General features: G+C 40.7%; 1 pseudogene; it reads right to left on the minus strand.

Annotated features, from left to right (window-relative positions):
• Positions 1-17,014: 17,014 nt before the first annotated feature.
• Positions 17,015-18,250, minus strand: LOC109439186 (L-lactate dehydrogenase A chain pseudogene; annotated as a pseudogene).
• Positions 18,251-19,625: the final 1,375 nt, after the last annotated feature.

The following is a 19,625-nucleotide window of genomic DNA, read 5'->3' on the forward strand; positions in this document are numbered from 1 at the left end:
TCTGAAGACTAGCTGAACAGAAGTTTTATAACTAAGGATATAAAAAAGAAGCCACATCGAGAAAGGTAGGAAGGGTGGAGACACAAAGTAGGATAGCTCCACACCCATGTGTGGTGGTTGGAAATTGGGAGGGATATCTTAGCTGCAAAGTCCCACTCTGATGAGAAAGGGGTCCTAGCCCCACACTGAGCTCCCAAGCCCAGAGCACCAGTGCCAGGAAGAGGAGTTCCCACAACATCTGGCTGTGAAAAGCAGCTGGGCTTCTAACCACCTGAGTGAGGCTGAAGACTGCTGCAAACCCGGGCATTCTCTTAAAAGGCCTGCACACAGACTTACCCAGTTGTAGGCATTCACCCTGGGCTCTGATGGAGGAACAGTGGCTCCAGGAGACTCCAGAGACATACAGAGAGAAACTGAGTTGTGTGGCCTCAGGGTGAGGGATGGAAGGACAGCTGCAATTGTCCCTGTGTTGAACCTTCCCTCCACATGGCCAAATATGAATCTGCATTAGCCTGGTGAATGCCACTCAGTCCACCTGTATGACTCCCTGAGACCCAGCCCCACCCAACTAGTTCACTGGCAGAGGCTCTTTTGTCAGCAAGAAGCTGGCTTTGGCCTGTGATGCAGTCTTTCTTTGAAAACTTTCAAAGATCTGCCAATCCCAGGAGGGCAGTGGCTGGCTTCATTGTGCCCTGTGCCTTTTGCTGAATGGCCCCAGGCTCAGTATTGGCACCAAATCTAAATGTGCACTAACATAGTCAACACCACTTGCCCCACCCTGGTGACTTTCTGAGACCCTGCCTCACCCAACTCACTGCCAGAAACTCAGCAGCTGAGTTTTATGGGCAGCTAGCAGGTAGTGGTAGGCCTTGGGATATCCTGTGCCTTTTTATGAGCTGCCCCAATCCTGCTTCAGGTGGCAGCCAGCCTCAATTTGCAGCATGGCCTCTCCCATGTCCCTCCAGGTCCAGCACAGGCAGTGACTAACTGCAGATCACTGTGTAGCTCCTACCAGGTAGTCCTGGGCTGGTCACAGACAGTGGCTAGCCTTGGCCTGCAATAGAGCCCATCCCAACAGGCCCCAGAACCAACACAACTGGTGGCTGGCTTCGACACCACACAATTAGCCCCACAGAGGGAACACCCAAAGTGTGGTCTCAGCATGCACCAGAGCCCAATGGGGCAAATCTCATACCATGGGGTCGGCCCCTGCACAGCAGCTTGTCTGCTGAAGTCATGGACAGTTCTCACAGCCAGCCAGTCTGAGGTTCAATCCAACACATTGATGTGCCAGCAACAATCAAGGCTCATCAACAACAGAAGGGCACACACAGCACACACAAGGGACACTCCTGGAGCATGCATCTCACACAGGGACAATGGCAGGTGATCAGGGAGACTGTACCACTGGGCACCACAGGACACCTACTACATAAAGCCACCCTGCCTAGACTGGGAGACATAGCAGATCTACCTAATACATAGAAACAAACACAAAGAGGCAGCCAAAATGAAGCGATAAAGAAACACGTTCCAGATGAAAGAACAGGAAAAAACTCCAGAAAAGGAACTAAATAAAATGGAGGCAACCAATCTACCAGATACAGAGTTCAAAAAACAGGTTATCAGGATACTCAAGGAACTCAGTGAGAACATCGACAAAGAGATGGTAAGCATAAAAAAAGGACATAGAAACCATAAAAAGGAACCAGTCAAAAATGAAGAATACAGGGGGTGACTGGGTGGCTCAGTTGGTTACAGTGCAGTGCTCATAACATCAACGTCACCGGTTTGATTCCCACATGGGCCAGTGAGCTTCGCCTTCCACGACTAGATTGAAAGACAACAACTTGGAGTTAATGGGTCCTGGAAAAACACACTGTTCCCTAATATTCTCCAATAAATATTGTAAAAATTTTTTTAAAAAGAATACAGAAACTAAAATAAAGACTATACTAGGAATCAACAGCAGATTAGATGAAGCAGAGGATCAAATCAGCAATTTGGAAGATAAGGTAGCAGAAAACAGCCAATCATAACAGCAAAAAGAAAAAAGAATCCAAAAACATAAGGATAGTTTAAGGGACCTCTGGGACAACATTAAGTGTACCAACATTTGCATCATAAGGGTACCAGAAGGAGAAGAGAGAGAGCAAGGGATTGACAACCTATTTGAAGAAATAATGACTGAAAATTTTTCTAACCTGGTGAAGGAAATACATACAAGTCCAGGAAACTCAGACAGCCCCAAACAAGATGAATCCAAAGGGCCCACACCAAGACACATCGTAATTAAAATACCAAAGGTTAAAGACAAAGAAAGAATCTTAAAATCAGCAAGAGAAAAGCAGTTATTTACCTACAAGGTAGCTCCCATAAGACTGTCAGTGGATTTTTCAACAGAAACTTGGCAGGCCAGAAAGGAATGGCAGGAAATATTCAAAGTAATGAAAAACAAGGGCTTATAATAAAGACAAGTCTACCCAGCAAGGCTATCATTTAAAATTGAAGAAAAAGAAATTGAAGAACAGATAAAGAGCTTCCCAGACAAGAAAAGGCTAAAGGAGTTCATCACCACCAAACCAGTCTTACAAGATATGCTAATTGATACTTTTAGAGCATTTCACCCAAAGCCGCAGAATATACACTCTTTTCAAGTGCACATGCAACATTTTACAAGATAGACACGTTAGGCCACAAAACCAGTTTCAGTAAATTTATGAAGGTTGAAATCATATCAAGCATCTTTTCTGACCACAATGGCATGAAACCAGAAATCAATTACAACAAAAAAACTGAAAAACCCTCAAATATGTGGAGGCTAAATAACATGCTGCTGAACAATGAATGGATTAACAATGAGATAAATGAAGAAATGAAAAAAATACCTTGAAACGAAAATGAAAACACACAATGAACCAAAATCTATAGGACACGATGAAAGCAGTCTTAAGAGGGAAATTCATAGCAATGCAGGCCTACCTCAAGAAATAAGAAAAATCGCATAAAAAAATCTAACCTGACACCTAAAGTAACTAGAAAAAGAACAGCAAATAAAGCCCAAAGTAAGTAGAAGGAAAGAAATAAAAAAGATAAGTGTGGAAATAAATGAAATAGAGGCTAATAAAACTACAAAATATCAATGAGACCAAGAGATGGTTCTTTAAAAAAATAAACAAAATTGATAAACCTTTAACAAGAGTCATCAAGAAAAAAAAGAGAAGACCCAAATAAATAAAATTAGAGGGCTGGCCCGCTGGCTCAGGCGGTTGGAGCTCCGTGCTCCTAACGCTGAAGGCTGCCAGTTCGATTCCCACATGGGCCAGTGGACTCTCAACCATAAGGTTGTCGGTTTGATTCCTTGACTCCCACAAGGGATGGTGGGCTGCACCCCCTGCAAATTAGATTGAACACAGCACCTTGAGCTGAGCTGCCACTGAGCTCCTGGATGGCTCAGTTAGTTGAAGCGCGTCCTCTCAACCACAAGGTTGCCGATTTGACTCCTGCAAGGGATGATTGGTGCGCCCCCTGCAACTAACAATGGCAACTGGACCTGGAGCTAAGCTGCGCCCTCCACAACTAAGATTGAAAGGACAACAACTTGACTTGGAAAAAGTTCTGGAAGTACACACTGTTCCCCAAATAAAGTCCTGTTCCTCTTCCCCAACAAAATCTTTAATAAATAAATAAATAAATAAATAAATAAATAAATAAATAAATAAAATTAGAAATGAAGCAGGAGTGATAACTGACACCACAGAAATACAAAGGATTATAAGAAAATACTATGAACATATGGAAGAAATTGATAAATTCCTAGAAGCATACAGTCTTCCAAAGCTGAATCAAGAAGAAACAGAAAATCTGAACTGATCAATTACTACTAGTGAAATTGAATCTGTAATCAAAAACTCCCAACAAAAAAAAGTGTTGGACAGATGGCTTCATAGGTGAATTTTACCAAACATTCAAAGAAGAATTAACACCTAGGGATGACCGGTTTGCTCAATTGGTTAGTGCTCAGTGCTCATAACACCAATATTCCTGGTTCGATTCCCACATAGGCTAGTTAGCTGCTCCCTCCACAACTAGAGTGAAACAATGACTTGACTTGGAGCTGACGGGTCCTGGGTCCCCAATAGTCCCCAATTAAAATAAAAATAAAAATAACTAATATTTAAAAAAAGAATTAAAAGACCTATCTTTTGTAAACTATCCAAAAAATTCAAAAGGAGGGGAGGCTCCCAAGCTCATTTTACAAGGCCACCATCACCCTGATTCCAAAACAAAACCAAGACATTACAAGAAAAGAAAATGTGGGGACTTCCGGAAAAATGGCGGCATGAGGTGAGCCTCTGTAAAGCTCCCCTGGAATTTACAAAGAATCGAACAACAAAAACTCCACAAAGGACTCCCTGCACAGCAGACAGGCAAGACGAAGAGGCCCACTACCGACTGAAATCACCTACAGGTGGGAGATTCGCGCTAGTGGAGGGAGGAGGACGAAAGGGAGAAGTGCGCGGAGACGGAGCCGCGTGGGCGCAGGATGCAGACGTAGCTCAGTGCTCCGAACTCACTGCTTCCCGGAACCACCGCAGCTGCGGGAGATCGGACTGCTAGGGCTCCGCCAGGGCTCCACAGGGCTGAGGGGGCAGCATATAACACGGCTGAACCCAACGCTCACGGCAGAGACCTCGGAGAAAAGACTGAGGGAAAAAGGCTGAAAACGGTGGTTTAAGCCCGCACTGCTGAGCAGAGAATGGAGCCTTAGGCACTGAGACTAGCCGCCCCCTCCCTCCCCTCCCAGAGCTCGCCCCGCGCCCACCTGCCCGGTGCTAGAAGCGAAACAGTAGTAGTGTCAGATCAAAACAACAGAAAATTTGCTGTTTTGAGAATTGTGGACCGCAAACACAAATTCACAGCCCAACTAGTTCCAGCAAAGGGGAGAGAGCTGTGGAAGCAGGACCGGCTGTGGTGGTGGTAACCACCATTGCTCTGGGCCACCTCTCACAACTCACCCCGCCCCTGACCCCACCTATCTGGGCGGATCCCTGCAGGAGTAAACAGAACAGCTGAAACATACGGGCTCTGAATCTGGAGCTGGAAGAGCTTTGGAACATCAAAAGCTCTCCGCATACCCACCGGGACACTGCGCCCTGTGACCTAGACGAACTATAAACAGAGGAGAAGCCCGTCTCCCAGGGAATCCCCCCATTGTGTGAGAAGTTGGAATAGTGCAGAGAAAACATAGCACTACCGTGTGGGAGAAGAAAAATAAGTTGCAGTTGGAGAAATAATAAAACATTCTACCAACAAGTACTGGCAAACAAAAGAAAGACCGCTTTCCATCAACCTGTTGCAGAAGTCACTCCTGTAGATGTCTAGGAAGAGAAATAGTAAACCAGTAATCGCCATGAATAACCAAGGCAACAAGATAGCTCAGAAAGAAAGTGAAAAATCTCCAGAGAAGGCACTTAAAGATACAGAAATATGTGACTTAAATGACAGAGAATTCAAGATTGCAGTTCTGAAGAAACTCAACGAGATACAAGAAAACACAGATAGGCAGTTAAATGAACTCAGAAACTCAATCAAAGAACAGCATGAGCATTTTACGAAAGAGATTGCAATCTTAAAAAAGAACCAAATAGAATTTCTGGAGATTAAGAACTCAATAGGAGAAATAAAGAATGAAATAACCAGCTTAGGTAGTAGAGTTGACCAGATGGAGCAAAGAATCAGTGACATCGAAGATAGAAACCTGGAAATGACACAGAAAGAAGAAGAAAGAGACTTGAGACTTAAAAGAAATGAAAGAACTCTACAAGAACTTTCTGACTCCATCAGAAAGAGCAATATAAGAATAATGGGCATACCAGAAGGAGAAGAAAGAGAGAAGGGAACAGAGAATATATTCAAGCAAATTGTCGATGAGAACTTCGCAAATTTGTGGACAGAACTGGACCCTCGAATCCAAGAAGCAAATAGAACACCTAGTTACCTCAATCCCAACAGACCTTCTCCAAGACACATTGTATAGAAGCTATCTAAAATCAACGACAAAGAAAGAATCCTCAAGGCAGCCAGGGAAAAGAAGACGGTAACTTACAAAGGAAAGCCCATTAGATTATCATCAGATTTTTCAGCAGAAACTCTACAAGCCAGGAGGGAGTGGAACCAAATATTCAAACTATTGAAAGAGAGAAACCATGAGCCAAGAATAATATATCCAGCAAAGATATCCTTTAGATATGAAGGAGGAATAAAGACCTTTCCAGACATACAGAAGCTGAGGGAATATTCTAATACACGACCTGCACTACAAGAAATACTAAAGGAGGCTATTCGACCACCATCAACAGGGACAATTTGTGGCAACCACAACTCAAAAAGGGGGAGAGTAAAGGCCTGAACCGGAATATGGGAATGGAGAAAGTAAGCGTGCTGAAGAAAATGGAATACTCTAAATATCAAACTTTCTTTTACATAAACTTAAGGGTAACCACTCAAAATAAATCCCGAACTGAAATATATACTGAAATAAAAGAAGAAACAGAGGGAAACATCATAGAGTACCACCACACAGAAATAATAGACAACAACAAAAAGGCAAAGAAACAATGGAGACACAGCCTTACCAGAAAACTAAAGATAGAATGACAGGAAATCCTCACATATCAATAATCACCCTAAATGTAAATGGACTGAACTCACCAATAAAAAGGCACAGAGTAGCAGATTGGATCAAAAAACTAAACCCAACCATATGTTCTCTCCAAGAGACACATCTCAGCTACAAGGACAAGCATAGACTCAAAGTGAAAGGGTGGAAATTGACACTCCAAGCAAATGGTACCCAGAGAAAATCAGGTGTAGCCATAATGATATCAGATGAAACAGACTTCAAGGTGAAAAAGATAACAAGAGACAAAGATGGACATTTCATAATGGTGAAGGGGACTGTACAACAAGAAGACATAACAGTCATCAATATTTATGCCCCCAATCAGGGAGCACCGAAATACACCAAGCAACTACTAACACAACTAAAGGGAGAAATTGACCAAAATACAATTATACTAGGGGACTTAAATACATCATTGACAACTATGGATAGATCATCCAAACAGAAAATAAATAACGAAATAGTAGCCCTAAATGACACATTAGATGAAATGGACATAATTGACATTTATAGAGCACTTCATCCTAAAACATCAGACTATACATTCTTTTCTGGTGTACATGGAACATTCTCAAGGATAGACCATATATTGGGACATAAAATCAGTCTCAACAAATTTAAGAAGATTGAAATCATACCATGCATATTCTCTGATCACAAGGCTTTGAAATTGGGTATCAACTGTAAAAAGAAAGCGGGAAAAAACACAAATACATGGAGATTAAATAACATACTTTTAAAGAAGGACTGGGTCAAAGAAGAAATTAGAGAAGAGATCAAAAGATACATAGAAACAAATGACAATGAAAATATATCCTACCAAAATTTTTGGGATGCAGCAAAAGCAGTTTTAAGCGGGAAATTTATCTGATTACAGGCCTATCTCAAGAAACAAGAAAACTCCCAAATAAATAACCTCATGTTACACCTTAAAGAACTAGAAAAAGAAGAACAAGTAAAACCCAAGGTCAGCAGAAGAAAGGAAATAACAAAAATTAGAGCAGAACTAAATGAAATAGAGAACAAAAAGACAATAGAAAAAATTAATATGACAAAGAGCTGGTTCTTTGAAAAGATTAACAAAATTGACAAACCCTTGGCTAGACTTACTAAGATAAAAAGAGAGAAGACACTGATTAACAAAATCAGAAACGTAAAAGGGGAAGTTATCACGGACACCACAGAAATACAAAGGATCATCCAAGAATACTATGAAGGACTATATGCCACCAAATTCAACACCTAGAAGAAATGGACAAGTTCTTAGAAACATATAGCCTTCCAAGGCTGAACCATGAAGAACTGGAAAATCTAAACAGACCGATCACCAGTAACGAAATTGAATCAGTCATCCAAAACCTTCCCAAAAGCAAAAGTCCGGGACCAGATGGCTTCACTAGTGAATTCTACCAAACCTTCAAAGAGGATCTAATACCAATTCTGCACAAACTCTTCCAAAAAATTGAAGAAGAGACAGTACTCCCTAACTCATTTTATGAGGCCAACATTACCCTGATACCAAAACCTGGTAAGGACAGCACAAAAAAAGAAAACTACAGACCAATATCTCTAATGAATACAGATGCAAAAATCCTAAATAAAATTCTAGCAAATCGAATACAACAATGCATTAAAAAGATTATTCATCACGACCAAGTGGGGTTCATCCCCGGGGCACAAGGATGGTTCAACATACGCAAATCCATCAATGTGATACATCACATAAACAAAATAAAGGACAAAAATCATATGATTATATCAATTGATGCAGAAAAAGCATTTGACAAGATACAACATCCATTTATGATTAAAACACTTAATGAAATGGGTATAGAAGGAAAATACCTCAACATAATAAAGGCCATATATGACAAGCCCTCTGCTAATCTCATAATTAATGGAGAAAAACTGAAGCCCTTTGCTCTACGTTCAGGAACACGACAGGGATGTCCCCTATCACCTCTGCTTTTCAACATAGTGTTGGAAGTCCTTGCCAGAGCAATCAGGCAAGAGAAAGAAATAAAAGGCATCCAAATTGGGAATGAAGAAGTTAAATTATCACTCTTTGCAGATGACATAATGCTATATATAGAAAACCCTAAAGACTCCACCAAAAAGCTATTAGAAACAATCAACGAATACAGTAAAGTTGCCGGCTACAAAATCAACGCACAAAAGTCCATTGCCTTTCTATATACTAACAATGAAATCTCAGAAAAAGAAACACAAAAAACAATTCCTTTTGCAATTGCAGCAAAAAGAATAAAATACCTAGGAATAAACTTAACCAAGGATGTGAAAGACCTATATGCTGAAAACTATAAGACATTTTTGAAAGAAATTGAAGAAGACACAAAGAAATGGAAAGACATTCCGTGCTCATGGATTGGAAGAATCAACATAGTTAAAATGGCCATATTTCCCAAAGCAATATACAGATTCAATGCAATCCCCATCAAAATCCCAATGGCATATTTTAAAGAAATAGAACAAAAAATCATCAGATTTGTTTGGAACCACAAAAGACCCCGAATAGCCAAAGCAATCTTAAGGAAAAAGAAGAATAATGGAGGTATCACACTTCCTGACTTTGGCTTGTATTACAGGGCTACAATAATCAAAACAGCATGGTACTGGCAGAAAAACAGACACATAGACCAATGGAATAGAATTGAGAACCCAGAAATAAAACCACATAAATATGGACAGATAATTTTTGACAAAGAAGCTAAAAACATACAATGGAGCAAAGACAGCCTCTTCAATAAATGGTGCTGGGAGAATTGGATAGCCACGTGCAAAAGAATGAAACTGGACTGCTATTTGTCACCATGTACCAAAGTTAATTCAAAATGGATCAAAGACTTAAGCATAAGACCTGACACAATAAACTGCATAGAAGAAAACATAGGTACTAAACTTATGGACCTTGGGTTCAAAGAGCATTTTACGAACTTGACTCCAAAGACAATGGAAGTAAAAGCTAAAATAAATGAATGGGACTATATGAAACTTAAAAGCTTCTGCACAGCAAAAGAAACCATTGACAAAATAAAGAGGCCACCAACGGAATGGGAGAAGATTTTTGCAAACAGTGCCTCTGATAAGGGGCTAGTATCCAGAATATACAAGGAACTCATGCAACTCAACAACAGAAAAACAAACAACCCAATTGAAAAATGGGCAGAGGACTTGAAGAGACATTTCTCCAAAGAGGACATACAAATGGCAAATAGACATATGAAAAAATGCTCAACATCACTAATCATCAGAGAAATGCAAATCAAAACCACAATGAGATATCACCTCACCCCAGTCAGAATGGCTATCATCAACAAGACAAATAATAACAAATGTTGGAAAGGCTGTGGAGAAAAAGGAACCTTTATACACTGTTGGTGGGAATGCAGACTGGTGCAGCCATTATGGAAGGCAGTGTGGAGGTTCCTCAAAGAATTACGAATAGAATTGCCATATGACCCAGCAATCCCTCTCCTGGGTATCTACCCAAAAAATCTGAAAACATTTAGAGATAAAGACACGTGTGCTCCAATGTTCATTGCAGCTTTGTTTACGGTGGCCAAGACATGGAAACAACCAAAATGTCCTTCGATAGATGAATGGATAAAGAAGTTGTGGTATATATACACAATGGAATACTATTCGGCAGTAAGAAAAGATGATATAGGAACATTTGTGACAACATGGATGGATCTTGAGAGAGTAATGCTGAGTGAAACAAGTCAGACAGAAAAAGCAGAGAACCATGTGATTTCACTGATATGTGGTATATAAACCAAAAACAACAAAAGAACAAGACAAACAAATGAGAAACAGAAACTCATAGACACAGACAATAGTTTAGTGGTTGCCAGAGGGTAAGGGGGGCGGGGGGTGGGGGGTGGGAGATGAGGGTAAGGGGGATCAAATATATGGTGATGGAAGGAGAACTGACTCTGGGTGATGAACACACAATGGGATTTATAGATGATGTAATACAGAATTGTACACCTGAAATCTATGTAATTTTACTAACAATTGTCACCCCAATAAATTTAATAAAATAAAATTAAAAAAAAAAAAAGAAAAGAAAAGAAAATGTAGGCCAATATCACTGATGAACATAGATTGGAAAATCCTCAACAAAGTATTAACAAACCAATATTAACAAACCAATTCAGCAATACAATAAAAAAAAAATCATACACCATGATCAAGTGGGATTTATTCCTAGGATGTAAGGTTGATTGAATATCCACAAATCAGTTAACGTGATACACCACATAAACAAAATGAATGATAAAAAATTTATGATCATATCAATTGATGCAGAAGAAGTGTTTAACAAAATGCAACATCCATTTATAATTTTTAAAACAAATCTCAGCCAAGTGGAAATAGAGGAAACATACCTTAAAATAATAAAGACTATATATGAAAAAAAACACAGCTAACATCACTCAATGGGGAAAGACTAAAAGTGTTTTCTTAAAATTAGGAACAAGACAAGGATGTCCACTTTCACCACTTTTATTCAACATAGTACTGGAAGTCCTAGTCACAGCAATCAGACAAGAAAAGAAATAAAAGGCATCCAAATTGGAATGAAAGAAGTAACATTTTCATTATTTTGCAGATGACATGATACTATATAGAGAAAGCCCTAAAGATTCCACCAAAAAAAAAGAAAGAAAACATAAGAAAACCAAAAACCAAACCAAAACAAAACAAAACAAAAACGCCCAAAGCTGTTAGAACTGATAAATCAATTCAGTAAAGCAAGAGGATACAAAATTAATATTCAGAAATTGGTTGCTTTTTATACACCAACAACAAACTATCAAAAGAAGAAATTAAGAAAACAACCCCATTTACAATTGCATTAAAAAATGAAGTACCTAAGAATAAATTTAACTATAGAAGTAAAAGATCTGTACTTAGAAAAGTATAAGACTGTCGTGCGGGAGACCCTGCTCGCTGCGCCATTTGTCGTGCGCGGAGGCCTTCTCGCCTCGCCATTTTTCAGGCGGGGCGGCCTGCGGGGTCTCTGCTCCCGCTCCCCACACAAGAACGCAGGACATGGTGAGGCCGAAAAGGAACACCCACGGAGGCATAGGTAGGGGAGTCATACCACTATGGTCTCACTGGAGGCTGGGCCCACTGGACGCTGACCTGCCGTCCGCTTTTCCGCCAACCGACCGTCCGACGACTCTTCTCTACTCTCTCCTCTGTTCCTCTCTCTCGGCTCTCCTCTTCCACTCTCTTCGGCTCTGCTCGGCTGTGCTCAGCTCCTCGGCAATCCTCGGCAATCCTTCGGCAGTCCTCTGTAGTCGCAGCAGCTATACCAGCGGCCAATTGGCTAACCGGCCACAGCCACCGGCCAATCAGCCACAGCCGAGCCAGCACCTTACCATGTGAGGCCGAGAGCCTGTAAACTACTCTCTGGGGCTCTGTCCCCACAAAGACATTAAAGAAAGATATTGAAGAAGATACAAATAAATGGAAGCATATACCATGCTCACAGATAGGAAGAATCAACATCGTTAAAATGTCTACACAAACCAAAGCAATCTATACAGTCAATGCAGTCTCTATCAAAATAAGAAGTGGAACAATATAATGACGAGTGGGGAAAAGAAAGGAGAGGATATGCTGGAGAGGGACTAATTAATTTACTTAGCAATATGCAATAGCAAAAGATAGAGGCAATTAAAACAATGTGCTAATGACAGAAAGTAAAGGTGGTTAAGACCAAACTATATACATTGACAACAATGTCATGTCAAAGGAATATACATACATATAAGTTTAAGAGATCCCAATATATGTTTACTAGTGATCAAAAACCACTTCGCTAAATGCACAAATAACATCAATAAGTAGTATCTAAAAGCAGTAATAAATTTTATGGGATAGCAACTATTATAGTAGATGCCAAAAGCTCACCAAACTGTGGGGAAACAACAGTGGAAAGGTCAGGAATCAAAATCTTGCCAGGTCCATGGCTGGGAAACTGAAGCATCTTCTGATTCTGCAAGCTGCAAGCTGTATGTAAGTTTCCAAAATGCTAACAAGTCCTCAAGAAGGCTAACCGTGGGGAACAACACTGGAGAGATCAGAAACCAGCCAGCCCTCACCAGGTCCGCAGCTGGAAGTCAGGGCCTCTCCTGATGTTGTAAGCTGCATGTTGCATACAAGTTCCCAAAATGTTAGAATGATGAAGAATCACCAATGACAAATGACAAAAGTACACTGCAAACTGAGGTCTGTCTTATTTTTTTTTCTTTCTTTCAGATGTACCTTAGAGCCAAGCTCCTTGTTCCTGCCTCCCCCTCAGGGAATGGCCAGTTCTGGGAGGGTTCGGCAGTTACTGTGATAAAAATATTGCTTATCTCGCTGAAGGGCCAGTTCATGTGAACAAACAACACTTACCATTCTCGCCTGGGACCATCGGCTCAAAGCCTTCCAAAGCCTGGCAACATGCTTGTCACATAATTCTGATATAACTTAGTTACTTCACCACCTCATCTGCTGATGCAGGCAAACAGACAGAAAACAACATCCCATATCTCTCCTGCCGGGAATCAGAGAAGGGAGAAATTCTCTTAACCCTAAGCTAACGATCACCCCACGTCCAGTCTCTCATCTGAGGGAACAAAAAGCTAACCATCACCTCACATGCAGTCTCACACGTGAAGTAACAAAAAGCTAATAGACAAAACCTAACATCAGCCAATGAAGGCAAAATTTCTTAACATCTTCCCCACAAACAAGTAATCCTAAAATTTATATGGAACCACAAAAGACCGCAAATAGCCACAGCAATCTTGAGAAAGGAGAACAATGTTGGAGGTATCACAATACTTTATATCAAACTTTACTACAAGGCTATATAGTAATCAAACAACATGATACTGGCATTAAAAACAGACACATAGATCAATGGAACAGAATAGAGAGCTCAGAATTTAACCTATGCCAATATGGTCAACTAATCTGTGACAAAAGAGGCAAGAATATACAATAGGTTAAAAATAGTCTATTCAGTAAATGGTATTGGGAAAACTGGACAGACACATGCAAAAAAAATGAAACTAGATCACCTTCTTACATCCTATACAAAAATAAACTCAAAATGAATTAAAGACTTAAATGTAAGGCCCCAAACCATAAAGCTCCTAGAAACATAGGCAGTAAACTCGCTGGCATTGGTTTTAGTAATTTTTTTCTAATGTATCTCCTTAGGCAAGGGAAACAAAAGTAAAAATAAACAAATGGGACTACATCAAACTAAAATGCTTTTGCATAGCAAAGGAAATCAGCCACAAAATGAAATGACGACCTACTGAATAGAAGAAGATATTTGACAATGAAAGATTTGATAAGGGGTTGATATCAAAAATTGGTAAAGAACTCATACAACTCAATACCAAAATAAATAAATAAATCCAATTTAAAAATGGGCAGCGGACCTGAATAGACCTTTCTCCAAATAGAACATAGAAATGGTAGACATATGTAAAGATGCTCAACATCACTAATCATCAGGGAAATGCAAATAAAAACCACAATGAGGGGGCCGGCCCAGTGGCTCAGGCAGTTAGAGCTCCATGCTCCTAACTCCGAAGGCTGCTGGTTCAATTCCCACATGGGCCAGTGGGCTCTCAACCACAAGGTTGCCTGTTCAATTCCTGGAGTCCCGCAAGGGATGGTGGGCTCTGCCCCCTGCAACTAAAATTGAACATGGCACTTTGAGCTGAGCTGCCGCTGAGCTCCCTGATGGCTCAGTTGGTTGGAGCATGTCCTCTCAACCACAAGGTTGCCGGTTCGACTCCCGCAAGGGATGGTGGGCTGTGCCCCCTGCAACTAGAAAACGGCAACTGGACCTGGAGCTGAGCTGCGCCCTCCACAACTAAGATTGAAAGGACAACAACTTGACTTGGAAAAAAGGCCTGGAAGTACACACTGTTCCCCAATAAAGTCCTGTTCCCCTTCCCCAAGAAAAAACAAAAACAAAAAAATAAAAAATAAAAACCCACGAGATATCACCTCACTCCTTTCAGAATGGCTATCATCAATAAATCAACAAACAACAAGTGTTGGTGTTGGTGAGGATGTGAAGAAAAGGGAATTCTCGTGCCCTGTTGGTGGGATTGCAAATTGGTGCAGCCACTATGGAGAACAGTATGGAGGTTCCCCAAAAAACTAAAATAGAACTATCATATGACCGAGCTATTCCACTTCTGTATATTTACCTAAGAAATCCAAAACACTCATTCTAAAAGATATATACATTCCTATATTTATTGCAGTGTTATTTACAATAACCAAGATATAGAAGCAACCTAAGTGCCCATCAATAGATGATTGGATAAAGAAGATGTGGTACATATATACAATGAAGTATTACTTGGCCATAATAAAGAATGAAATCTTACCATTTACAACAACATGGATGGACCTAGAGGTATTATGCTAAGTGCAATAAGTCAGACAGAGAAAGACAAATACCACATGATTTCACTTACATGTGGAATAAAGAACAAAATAAACAAACAAATAAAACTGAAGCACACTCATAGATACAGAAAATAGACTAATGGTTGCCAGATGGGAGGGGTTTGGGAGGCTGGGTGAAAAAGTTGAAGGGATCAAGAAGCACAAATTAGTAGTTACAAAACAGTCACAGGGATACAAAGTACAGCATAGGGAATATAGTCAGTAATACTGTAATAACTATGTGTGGTGCCAGATGGGTACAAGACTTATTGGGGGATTAATACATATACATTGGTCTTATTACCACTACCTATTTTTTTCTATTTTCCACACATTATTGATGATCCCCTCCAACTATTTGCCTTCTGTTTTATTGGTTAAATTTTCTTTCTTTCTTTTTTTTTTTCCCTTTCACTGCTTTGGAAGTTATAAATACTATTTCTATTATTTTAGTAATCATCCTTAAATTTTTATCTTATGTTGTTAACTTTATAGTTGTGTAACAAAGGCTAAAGTTAAGTATCTCTAAACTCCTAAAATCTTAGGTCCCTTAGCTAGGTCTTTAACTATCCTCCAAACTTCCCTCGCTTCCAATTCTCATATTATACTTGTCTAAAATTTTAGCTCTGCTTATTTTAAGACAAAACTTTTGTTTCTTATGTTTTATAATCAAACGTATGCTGTATTTACCAACAAATATTACTGAACTATTTTTCTTTTGCTTCATGCATCACACTTCCTCCATCGTGGCTCATTCCCCCTTTTTTATTTTTTTTTCTGAGTTTATTCACTTTTTTTTTAAACATATGACCTTTTTTTTTTTTTTCAATTTGTTGTCCTTTCAATCTTAGTTGTGGAGGGTGCTGTTCAGCTTCAAGTTGTTGTCCTTTCAGTCTTAGTTGTGGAGGGCGCAGCTCAGCTCCAGGTCCAGTTGCCGTTGCTAGTTGCAGGGGGCACAGCCCACCATTCCTTGCGGGAGTCGAACCGGCAACCTTGTGGTTGAGAGGATGCCCTCTAACCAACGGAGCCATCCGGGAGCTCAGTTCAAGGTGCTGTGTTCAATTTTAGTTGCAGGGGGCAGAGCCCACCATCCCTTGCGGGAGTCAAGGAATTGAACTGGCAACCTTGTGGTTGAGAGCCTGCGCTCCAACCAACAACTGAGCCATCTGGGAGGCAGCTCAGCTCAAGATGCCATGTTCAATCTTAGTTGCAGGGGGCAGAGCCCACCATCCCTTGCGGGACTCAAGGAATTAAACTGGCAACCTTGTGGTTGAGAGCCCACTGGCTCATGTGGGAATCGAACCGGCAGCCTTCGGAGTTAGGAGCATGGAGCTCTAACCGCCTGAGCCACCGGGCCGGCCCTCATTCCCCCCCCCCTTTTTTTTTTTTTTTTCACTGTTCAAGGTTTATTTGGTGTTTTTGTTGGTACGACACTTGGATAGTTGACTGCATTATTAATATGTAGACTTTTCATTTTACATTAGTCTCCAGTATACACTGACACATATAGTACATAAAATAAGATCCTTTAGAACATGCAATTTTGGATTTATACATTGGATCTCCAGCTGTGGGACTGGAGAAAAAAAAGTTGGATTAGGCACACAGGGTAAAGGAACCCAAGTTATGTAACACTGTAAACACACATCTAGTTTGAAGGGCAACTGTAGCATCGTGTGCAACAATGGCAGTGGTGGTGCCTCTGAGGGGTGGAACTATTCCACACTAACCAGTTTAGGACGAGATAAGTACCATCCAGCATCAGGATATAGCCGCAGGGTTTTATGAACCATTCCTATTGCTAACTTTAGGAAACTGATGTTTTTCCTAGGCTGTCTTAATAATATTACTGGTTTAGTACAAATCAGATAAAAAGGACAATATGCACAACCTCCAACTAAAATTCTGTTGTACCCTAGACAGTGAAGTGGCACGACATTAGAAGACTTTAAAACTGCAGCTCTTTTTGGATCCCCCAAAGTGTATCTGCACTCTTCTTCAAACGGGCCTCTTCCTCAGGTGTCAGAGTCACCTTCACAACATCTGAGATTCCATTCTGTCCCAAGATGCAAGGAACACTAAGGAAGACGTCATCTTTTATTCCATAGAGACCCTTAATCATGGTGGAAATTGGATGCACCCGCCTAAGATTCTTCATCATACTTTCTGCCAAGTCTGCCACGGATAGTCCAATGGCCCAGGATGTGTAGCCTTTCAGTTTGATCACCTCATAAGCACTGTCAACCACCTGTTTGTGAACTTCTTTCCACTGTTCCTTATCAGCATCAGTGCCTAAATTAGGGTGCAGAGACTTCAGGGAGACACCAGCAACATTCACTCCACTCCATACAGGCACACTCGAGTCTCCATGCTCCCCAAGGACCCACGCATGACAGCTTGATGGGTGAACTCCCAGCCTTTCCCCCATGAGATAACGGAACCGGGCTGAATCCAGATTGCAACCACTTCCAATAACACGGTTTTTGAGAAAGCCGCTAATCTTCCAAGCCACATAGGTCAAGATATCCACTGGATTGGAAACAATAAGCAATTTACAGTTGGGGCTGTATTTCACAACATTAGGAATGATGAATTTAAAGATGTTCACATTACGCTGGACCAAATTAAGACGGCTTTCTCCCTCTTGTTGACGTGCCCCAGCCGTGATAATCACCAGCTTGGAGTTTGCAGTCACATTATAATCTTTGCTGGAGACAATCTTTGGTGTTCTAAGGAAAAGGCTGCCGTGTTGGAGATCCATCATCTCTCCCTTCAATTTATCTTCCATGACATCAACAAGAGCAAGCTCATCTGCCAAGTCCTTCGTTAAGATACTGATGGCACAGGCCATGCCAACGGCACCAACCCCAACGACTGTAATCTTATTCTGGGGGCTTTGTTCTTCCTTAAGAAGATTCACAATCAGCTGATCCTTGAGAGTTGCCATATTGAATTTAGAACCAAAAGGAATCTAGTACAGGGAGTGCGCGGCGGGTGAGCGGGCGTCTGTGGCGCGCAGCGTTGGATCCGGACTTGGCGGCAGCAGCCCCGGTCATTCCCCCTTTTTTAAATGAAGAATAGCTTTTAGGTTTTTCAGCAAAAATACAAGAATTTCTTGGTGGTAAATTATTTCACTCTTTTTTTAAAAAAAAAGATTTTTTTTTTTTTTAATTGGGGAAGGAGAACAAGACTTTATTGGGGAACAGTGTGTACTTCCAGGCCTTTTTTCTAAGTCAAGTTGTTGCCCTTTCAGTCTTAGTTGTGGAGGGCGCAGCTCAGCTCCAGTTGCCGTTTTCTAGTTGCAGGGGGCACAGCCCACCGTCCCTTGTGGGAATTGAACCGGCAACCTTGTGGTTGAGAGGATGTGCTCCAACCAACTGAGCCATCCGGGAGCTCAGTGGCAGCTCAGCTCAAAGTGCCATGTTCAATTTTAGTTGCAGGGGGCAGAGCCCACCATCCCTTACGGGACTCGAGGAATTGAACAGGCAACCTTGTGGTTGAGAGCCCACTGGCCCATGTGGGAGTCGAACCGGCAGCCTTCGGAGTTAGGAACATGGAGCTCTAACCGCCTGAGCCACCGGGCCGGCCCATTATTTCACTCTTTTCATGTCCAAAAATATCCTTATTTTGCTCTCATTTGTGAATCATAATTTAACTGAATATAGACTTCTTAGTTTGGCAGTTTTACCCAACTACTTAGAATATTAATCTCAGTTCTGAAGATCTACTTGTTATTCCTTAGTAGGTACTCAACCATTTCTTTCCAACAGGTTTCAAGATATTTTCTTTATCTTTAATTCTCTTCAGTTTCACTGAAAGAGAAAAGGGTTTTCAGTGTGGAATTATTTTTCACTTGTCCTGTTTGATATTTGGTGTACAGAATATTTTCAGAGGACTCTTAAATGCTAAACAAACAAACAAAGTCTTTTTCTCCTCATATTTTGCTCCTCTGCTATTTCCTCTGTTCTCTACTTCTGAAACTCCTACTGGACATATGTTGGCGCTTCTTGATTTATTCTCTACATGTTATCTTACATGTTTTCCACCCCTTAGTGTGTCTCTGTGCTGTGTTTTTGGTCAACTTCTCAGTGGATGTTGGCCTAGCACTATCTTCCATGCACTAATTCTCTCATTGCCTGGCTATAGATTTTTATGTTTAAAAACTACTTTGTCATTGCTATGTCTTTGGAAGAGGAGGGAGTAGTGGTGACCACATGAATTTACATTCCCATCTTGACCCCAAATCTTTTTTTTTTCTTTTTTATATTACTGATATTAACCCTTGAGATATCATATGTATTGCTAGTAAATTTTCTCTTGCTATTATTTGTCTTTTGACTTTTTTTATGGCATTATTTTCCATATCAAAGTTTTTGTTTTGTTATATTTTTGGTAATCTACTGGTCTTTTACCTTATATCTTCTGAAATTTTTATCTTGTT

The sequence above is a fragment of the Rhinolophus sinicus genome, chromosome 2 (assembly GCF_057876585.1).
Source record: "Rhinolophus sinicus isolate RSI-liver-muscle chromosome 2, RSI-T2T, whole genome shotgun sequence".
Lineage (NCBI taxonomy): Eukaryota > Metazoa > Chordata > Mammalia > Chiroptera > Rhinolophidae > Rhinolophus > Rhinolophus sinicus.